The sequence below is a fragment of the Perissodus microlepis genome, chromosome 17 (assembly GCF_051167445.1).
Source record: "Perissodus microlepis isolate ML-2025 ecotype Zambia chromosome 17, ASM5116744v1, whole genome shotgun sequence".
NCBI lineage: Eukaryota > Metazoa > Chordata > Actinopteri > Cichliformes > Cichlidae > Perissodus > Perissodus microlepis.
In genome coordinates this window covers 8,742,778-8,751,766 of record NC_140477.1, presented here as the reverse complement: position 1 = coordinate 8,751,766, position 8,989 = coordinate 8,742,778, and the positions used below count along the sequence as shown (strand labels likewise).

The window sequence follows — 8,989 nt, the reverse complement described above, 5'->3', positions numbered from 1 at the left end:
CACCTGGTCCACAGGTTCCACCCCCACCTGTGCCTGCTGACTCAGAGCAGACCTCTCTGAGTGACGACGAGTTGTGGCTCCTTGTCCCTGAGGTACCCTCACACCCTGTAGCACCTGTGGTGTCACTTCCCGATGCCTCTAGAGTTCCATCGGTGGAGCTCAGGTCTACTCCCAGTGTGATTGTAGCACCCTCGACCTCTGCTCTCCCAGGTTCTTCCTCAGGCTCTGTTGAACAGTCTGAGGTGAGTGGGCCACACTTGCGGAGAACAGCACGTTCGACAGCTGGTCAGCACTCGAATGTACATCACTTGCCACGTCCTGTTGAGTCTGTACCGGTCGCCAATGCTCAGCTTGCCATATTCAGGCCATGGTGTTAGGTTTCTTGAGTCATTGTCGGGGCGCCAATGCAAAAAAAGGGGGGGTAGATGTAGCTGGATGGGCTACTCGCCCTTCTTTTTCTCGCTCTCTCGCTCGCTCTACCACCCTCGCTCTCTTTCCGCTGCACTCGCTCCTTGTATCGTGTGATTGGGTTAATTAGGAACCCACCTGCATATTGATTACAGGGTGGTATTTACCTGTATAAAGGGAAGCCGTTTTTTTTTTGTTGGATCATTCCTCCCGAGCTTCTGGTGCAATACAGCAGTAAATGCTGGCCTATTGGTTAATTTACCGATACGATCGGATTGTGTGACTGCTACAGGTAGGCCTCCTTTCGACCTCTGATTTCTCTCAAAAGTCGGTAACTAGTAGTCATAATTCTGCGGCCCGCTACAGCGCGGCTGTTTCTCTTTTCTTTACTCCAGCTGTGGTGGAGAGACGCGTGAGTTGCGTTCACCGTACAGTACAGCGCCTCCAGTCTTGGGGTAAGCCGCTTATATTATAGCTGCTAGTATTTGTAAATTAGAGACGATTAAGGTTATCTTTGCCTTTTTTTGTTTGTAGGGTTTGATTGCTGCCGCACCCTCTCAGGGACCAACTGCCTGATTTTAAGCAAAGAGTCGAGACGCCTGCCTAGCTGCTGTCTTGTCTTGCCCTGTTTTATCTTGTGTTCCGATCTGTTGGCCGTCCAGTTTTGTTCCTGCTGCTGGCCTCGCCTCGCCCCTGGGGGCTTTGGGTCTCACGCTAAGCCCCTTTTTGGACTATCGTTTTACTCCAGCTTTCGCGGCTGGTCGGGGCGATCTTCAGCTGCATATTGGGCTGGTGTTACAAAAACTGGTACCGCCTCTCCCTTTCCCTCTCCCAGTTGTGGAGAGCTGCGCGAGACTGAGTAGGGCTACGGACAATCGGAACCAGCACCAGCTGTGGGCTGGCTCGCAGAGCACGAGTATTTCCAATCTGTGCTCTGTGGTGTGTATGTGGGTGTGTTTTATTGCAGGTCTCAGTTTTCCTTTTAATTTCTTTTTTTTAGTATATAGAGAGCCTTTTTATGTCCCATGTTTTTTTTTATTTCCTGTTTAACGTGTATATCTTGTGCTTTTATTTCAGTGAACTGAGGATCTACCAGCGGCCGTGGGACCTTAGGTGACGGGTCGTTTTCCACACTTTTGTTGTACAGCACCAGGTGAATAGACTATAGTGGGGGTTTTTTGTGTGGTTTTCTTTTGGTCCACCGCTGCTGGTAAGTCCCAGTTGTATGTTTATTTTGTTGTAATTTGGGACACTATTTTAGACATTTAGTGCGCTGTTTTTGTTGTTTTGTTTTTATTTTTTTTAATAAATAAAATGGTGTTAATACATTGAGCTGGCCTCAGTGTGCATCCCTGAACCTGTGCAAACGTTCTTTTTAATTACATTTCATTTCTAAAGTTCATATTTCCTGGGGGCTAGAATTCCCCCCAGGTGGCGTTGTCATTTTATTATTTCTTTCATAACCCCGCCGACCACTTGGTCACATAGAGCCCATTTATTAGTTTTATGAAATCTTCTATTGATACATTAACCTAAGTCGTATTTCTGTTTGTTATGCTTCTCTAGCTCTCCTGCTTTTCAGCATTTTATATTTACCGACACCCTCTGTTCCTTTGTGCACTCCTACCTCTGCTGCATCCTCATACCAGCATGATTTAACAATGCGGGCAAGCATGCATGGTGCACAAGTATAGATCTCAATAGGTTCCTCTCCCCTCTCACACACATATGTGTTGCATTCTGATTTCTGCTTCAATGTGGGAGGATCATGCCAACTAGCCTCATGTGAATTATTAATTCAGTCTGTCACATGTCATGATGCGCTAACAACACTCTGCATCGGCACTCATTTAGACAACACACATTCTATCCAACACCATATACACACACACAGGCATGCCATGCTGTAATTGTTGAGCCACTGGTACAGAGATCATGACGAATGATTGCAGATAATCTAGAGGGGAAAAAAGTAAGGTTGGCATCAAAGAGCTCCCCTCAAAGGGATTTTTGGCCTGACTCTTCTTTTGACTGCTCCTTTATACAGTGGTAGGACACTGAGGCAGTTGCTTCTAAAAAAAAAAAAAACAATAACACTAAATGACGGTTTCTTTTTTCTTTTTTGGCAGGAATTATATTCCCCAGGTCAACCCATTTTTTTCCTTTATCAGACGTCTTTTTCCTCCATCGTTTCTCTCTGCATTTCTTTACTTTCATGGCTTTTTCTGTGCATATCTCTGAATTTACTATCTCCTCCCTTATTACCGGTCTTTTTCTTCCTTTGTCCCTGCTACTGTATACCTCCTCTCTAAAGTTCCCCATCTCTCCTCTTTCTTTCATATCTCTTTGCTCCTTTCTCTTTTATCTATGAAATCTTTTTGAATATGGTTTCACGTTCATTTTCTAGTACCTTCTTCCTTTTTTGTCCTCCTCTTTTCTGCTATGTCGTCTTCTTAAACTTACTTATTATCTTGCTCTCTAGTTTGTCTTATCTGTTAAACTGGCTTATTTATTTTTCCCCTTGGCACTAAAGGCAAAAAAAAAGTAAATATAAAATAAGCCATTAAAGCAAATGTACAAAAAATATTGTCGGTATCAGATACTAATAATAAATTGGTATTTTAAAATAAAACTATTGGCAAGAATTTCTCAAGCAGTGCATTCTTAAGCTAGTGCTGGTCCAATCAAGAATAGAGCCCAGTGACTTTATGAGGGGGCCGATATTATCAGCCTATATTAGATATTTGCCAATCTATTGGTATCAGTATTTACAATGCTCAATAAATGAAAAAGTAAAAAGTGAAGGAAGAAAAGAGGAGAGACATCCTTCATCCATGTTATGAGTTTTGACATTGGATTTGTGGAATTAAAGAAATTATTTTACGGCTACAATATATCCTGCATCATTAACAATATAATCTACAGCATTGACACTGCATTAAGATGTTCATTTAAACCTGCTGGCCTCACATTAACCTTTTTATTACAGGTGCAGCCATAATCCTTGTATACACACATTGCATTAAGGTTAAAACTGCATACATGCTTACAAAACACATATAATACATACAATCTAGAAACAGGCCTGAGCAAAGGCCTGAATGTATTCAGCTTCTTGTTGCAACCTGTTGCATTTGAGTTTGCTTAGTAACAGGTGACAGAAGATGGGCCAAAAGGAGGACAAGTCCACAGGGACCTCCAGGGCCTGAAATCATCGCCATATTTGGAAAGAAGATGCTAGAAAGAGGAACTTCTGTGTCTGACTTTAGCTCTAAAAATTGCTCATTGTCTGTACAAGATGCAAATGATGTTCTTAAAATACAAATTATGTTCTTAGAACGCGAGAAGGGGCGTTTAACCCTGACGTTATAAAAGCAACTCTTTGTGTATTTTTGGGAGAAGAAGTCTGCAGATGTGATGCTGTGTGCTTCTTCCCACGCGTGTGTTTTTAATAAACTCTCTATCTGATTTCACTCTACTGGGCCTCCATTGGTTTGTCTTGTGCCACATTTTCGAGTTCGGGACAGTTTTTGGGGGCTCGTCCGGTCTTGGGGGCACAATAGAGGTGTTTTTCGGAGGTTGCCGAGGCCAGGGAGTGGTCGGACGGACAGACATTTCCGGTGATTCTTTGACTACACAGGGCGCCCGTCTAAAAAGGTAAGGCACAAACCTCTTAAACTGAAATTTTGCTGTATTGGAGTATTATTCTAAAATTGTAGTCATTGAATTACTGGTTGATTTCTGTTTGGAGTTTTATCAGTAATAATGATAAAACTTTGAAGTAATGAGAAACTTTGAAGTAAGGATAATGAAACTTTGAGAAAGGCAGTACTGAGTTAAAAGTAACAGGACATTTCATGGGAAAAGAGAAAAGAGATCAATGTGTGATCAAGAAGAATAAATAGAAGAGTTGGTCAGTTTATGGTTTAATAAGTGTCAAGTCACGAGTTGGAAAACTCCCACTTACTGAAGACGTTCGGTAAGGACCCGGCGTGGTCATATTCCAGGTGGCGCTGCTGAGAGTTGTGGCCTCAGTTAAAAATAGCTAATGACCAAGAGGATCATTTTGGGATACACTTATTTGTCAGTAAAAAGAGTAATTTCGGACGTGGAAGTCCGACAGAAGAATACCTGGTGTTGTCAAGGTGTTCAAGTGGCTCAGAATCTCAGACAACCGAGTCACTTATGATTTTGAGTTCCTTGGGTAATTGATTTTGAAGGAAAATCAATAAATATACTGTTAAGAAGACTTTCAGTATTGTGACATAAGTGAAGAATCAACTGTGCAGTTCTGGGAATATAACTGTGTTGGCATTATCGGACCCAGCGTGGTCTGAAAGAGACAAAGAAATAGATCAGTGACGGTATTAATATATTTCTTTGAAGATTGGTGGATCTACTGAGGTCCAGAAGAATAATCAATGCTGACTGAGTTGGTTTGAATGTTGATTAATGATCCTCAACCATCACAGAGCAGTCTACAACTTCACTGTAGCCAGTGCACATGTTTGGAATCCCACATACACAATAAACAGCTGGGCAGAGTAGAGCTGGATAAATAAGTTATTAAATAACTATACATAGCAAATGTTATGGCATTCTGGCATTTATGTGTCTGAAAGAAAAAAATATCAGGTGACATATCAAATTTTTAAATAACTTAATATCAGTCTTTTAATCCTGTATCATTTGGTTTGCATTTCATCCAAAGATCCATCATAACTGTGATTATGTCAGCTATAAAATATAAAACAGATTACAGACAGTTTTAGGCTGAATTTAAAAACGAAGCTGATACAACTGGTTCCTGATCTGTTAAGTCTCCTTCCTCTTCCATCCTCCAATCCTGTTCTCTTTACCCCTTTTCCCCCAGCTTCATTTTAGCTGTAACATTCCCTTGATGGCTCAGCCTAGCTCATATTCTCCACCTCCTGAGTATCAGCTAATCATAGCCTCAGGTAGATTGCTGTCATGGACCTCACACTACAAAAAGGACAAAGTCAACTACGTTTGATCCCAGAGGGAAACACTTTGTCTACATGCCATGGTTGCTTTCAAACACACACACACACACACACACACACACACACACACACACCTCGGGACCAGAGGGGAACAGGGAATTCTAGTATAAAGGTCATTTGTGCAAAAGAAATAAAATCTAGGAAAGAAATTTAAAACAGAACTGAAGAACTGAAAACATACTAAAGTTCAACCTGAATTCTTTAGTCAGTAAGCACTCACTGATTTTCATGCATTTGCAGAAAGTTAAGAAGTCTGAAAACTCACAAATGCTGTATGCACACAGATATACACGTTTTGTTTCAACAGACATAAACTGTGAGACTTTTCAATCTATATCTACAGCCTATTTTAATTTAGCATGATGATTTTATATCACTTATACCTAGTAGGTAGGCTGTTTTAATTGTTTCTTAGTAAACAAGAGGCCTGTGGAGACAATTCAGAACAGCTTTTTTTTTTTTTTTTTACATAATGTTTACCTTTAAGTGATGGTGCCTTTAAATCCCAATGACATCACCTGTTGGTTTGTTTTTAAACCAAGAGTAGGGCATTTTTATTGTTGGTATTATTTTTTTAAGCTGACATTTGTGCCCAAAGACACATTTGTCTTTTTTATGCCACCACCCATCTGTCAGCTTATCCAGGGGTTAAATTGAGATTTGGCATGTGGAGGAACCATAAGATCAGGTAACGGTGCACCAGTGAGGAATTACTTAGAAATAAGTCACATACCGCATTTTTTGGACTATAAGGCGCAATTAAAATCCTTTAATTTTCTCAAAAATCGACATTGTAATATTATTTTGTTTTATTTTATTTAATAACGGTACAGTACTCTGTTTTTGGTAACCATTGTCCTTGATATAAATATGTAAAAATTGTGTATGTTTCTGTTCTGTGTCTTGTGTACTGTTTGTTTGTATATGTGTCTTTCTTGCTGCTGTTACACCCAAATTTCCCCTTGTAGGACAATTAAAGGATTATTCTATTCTATTCCATTCTCATTGCGCCTTATGTATGAATTCTGGTTGTGCTTACTGACCTCGCATAACATAAACACAGTGAAGCTGGAGGATGAACGCTAACTTTTTCCACTCTATAAAAGTTAACATGAGGGTTCTCAATGGTTAGGGACAAATGCAATCGCATGGCAAGATGCTGTAAACGGACTGAACTTCAGTAAGGAGAACACTGAGATAATCCATCCACAATATGAGGTTAGTCATTAATATACTGCACATGGGAATAGAGCAGTTGTGAGAGAATTCAACATTAACAAATTAATGGTACGCAAGTGGAGAAAGCAAGAAGAATGAGTTGAGTAAAGTTTGACTTATTGGACTGTTTCGTTTTGCCTAATGCGCCTTATAACCCAGTGTGCCTTATGTATGAAAACAGACCCGTTCATCGACAGTGCATCTTATGGTCCGAAAATACGGTACTTTGTTTTGTGAGGCTGTGATCAGCTGACCTGTGCTGCTCTGTGGGGTTTAGCCTATGGAATTCAACAAGCAGATGTTTTAAGAGCTGTTTGGCCCTTAGATATTCTGAAGGTGTTCGAATGCCTTTGACCACTAAGCTTATCAGAAACAAAAATATATGGTGTCTGTGTGGGTGACCAGTATTAACAGATTCAAACACCATTCTTGTTCATGCAGGCACTCTTTGTGTTGCTCCTTCCTCTATGCCCTACTATTTAGTAGGCTTGGGTGGATCAATCCAAATATCGATAGTATCGACACCAAAGCTGGTATTGGTATCAGATTGATACTAGTGTAATAGGTTCTGTACTTTATTTCTCTCCTCGAAGAACATGAAAAAATAGATCTTTGTGAGTAGCAAAAGAAATGATGAGAGGAGGAAGTAAATCCCTCAGCCAGAACCTGGTCCTAAACACAGAAAAAGAGGTCACTGTCACAGTCCTTTCAGAGAGTCAGCAACCAACCAGATAGCTGACACAGTGGTGAAAGTAATGTGTAATAACTCAGGTCGGTTCTTCAGCATTACTTAATGTTAAATTGTTATTGGTCATCATAGTTGTTAGTGGTCATCACATTTGATTTGTGTCATAAATTAAAGACACACCACTCTCCCCTACATAAGCTGCCTTTGTAAGTTTAAAGCATCTGTATTGGTATTAATATCAGCAGTACCGGCCCTGTATTTACTTCGTATTGTATCAATACCAAAAAATTGTGCTATCACAAAAAACTAGTGACCAGTGATCCTAATACATGGACTCAGACAGCTGCAGATATCAAAGGCAAGTTGTCATTCCTGTTGGAGTATAGTTGAAATCCACTTATGCTCACCATGCAATGACAAAATATTTGTCATCGGTGGATTCAAGCACACCTCAGCGGACTCGCAGACACGTCCTAGTCTAAATATTAAACCCACAGGACCATGAGTAACTACAAGCAGCAGTGAATGACTGTATTTTGTTTCCCCTTCTGAGCAGAGGCAATGCTGTGAGGATTAGTTCAGGTTTTAGTCCTGCCTCACCACCTGCTGTGTGGTAAGCATAATGATTTCACTCATCATAATCACTGTAGCATTTACTCTGATTTTGTAAGGCAGTGCTGGCATGGAGCAGAGTATTGTGTATGAGCGGTGTCTCCAGGGGGGTTATGAATAGAAATGTAAAGCTCCTGGTCTAACATGGTGTTATCAAATTGCTCTTCCTGCCCTTTTGCAAATCTACACACTCACACACGCAGACTTTCTAATCACATTGCAGCAACAGCAGCAGCAGGGCTTGGAAGTGTACAAGTCCTGATAGATGTTGCCCTCTAACTCAGCATCTAAGTTGGTCAGAAGGAGGAGAGCAGTATTATCACTCTTTGGCTCCATCCAATATTGATTAGAGAGGGAGATTGTGAAGAGATTGTGTGTGTGTGTGTGTGCGTGTGTGTGTGTGTGTGTGTGTGTGTGTGTGTGTGTGTGTGTGTAAGAATGAACATGAGGAGCAAAACATAAGAGATTTTGAAACAAAGGAATGAATACGTAGTAATATGTAGCAACAGTATGAGAACAATTAGACAGTGGACAGAGGAGAAAAGAGTAAGAAATGAGTGGAAATTTCGTACTTTATGTATTTTTTTTATGTATTATTAAAGGAATATTCACCTTGACGACAAAATCCAGGCAACTTTCTTCTACTATCTATAGACTAACTATATAGTATATAGTTAGGTCCATATATATTAGGACACTGACTCAAGTTTTTAGTTTTTTTTTACCTGTTTAATGACACATATTCAATTTATAGTTATATAATAGACATGGGCATAATGTGCAGACTCTCAGCTTTTGTTTGAGGGTATCCACACTTAAAATAGATGAAGGGTTTAGGAGTTTCAGCTCCTGAGCAAGTGTGGGCATTTCCTTATGTCATTATCAATTAAGCAGATAGAAAGGCCTGAAGTTGAGGTTTGGTGCTTGTATTTGGAAGATGTTGCTGTGAACAGACAACATGTGGTTAAAGGAGCTCCCCATTCAGGTGAAACAAGCCATCCTTAAGCTGCAAAAACAGAAAAAGACCATCTGAGAAATT

The 8,989-nt window shown here is 40.4% G+C and overlaps 1 long non-coding RNA gene across 1 annotated transcript; it reads left to right on the top strand.

The window, feature by feature from the left end:
- Positions 1-439: 439 nt before the first annotated feature.
- On the top strand, positions 440-1,677 carry LOC146369183 (uncharacterized). Its single transcript, XR_014797462.1, has 3 exons — positions 440-700; positions 775-863; positions 943-1,677. It is a non-coding gene; the product is annotated as an uncharacterized LOC146369183 (long non-coding RNA).
- Positions 1,678-8,989: the final 7,312 nt, after the last annotated feature.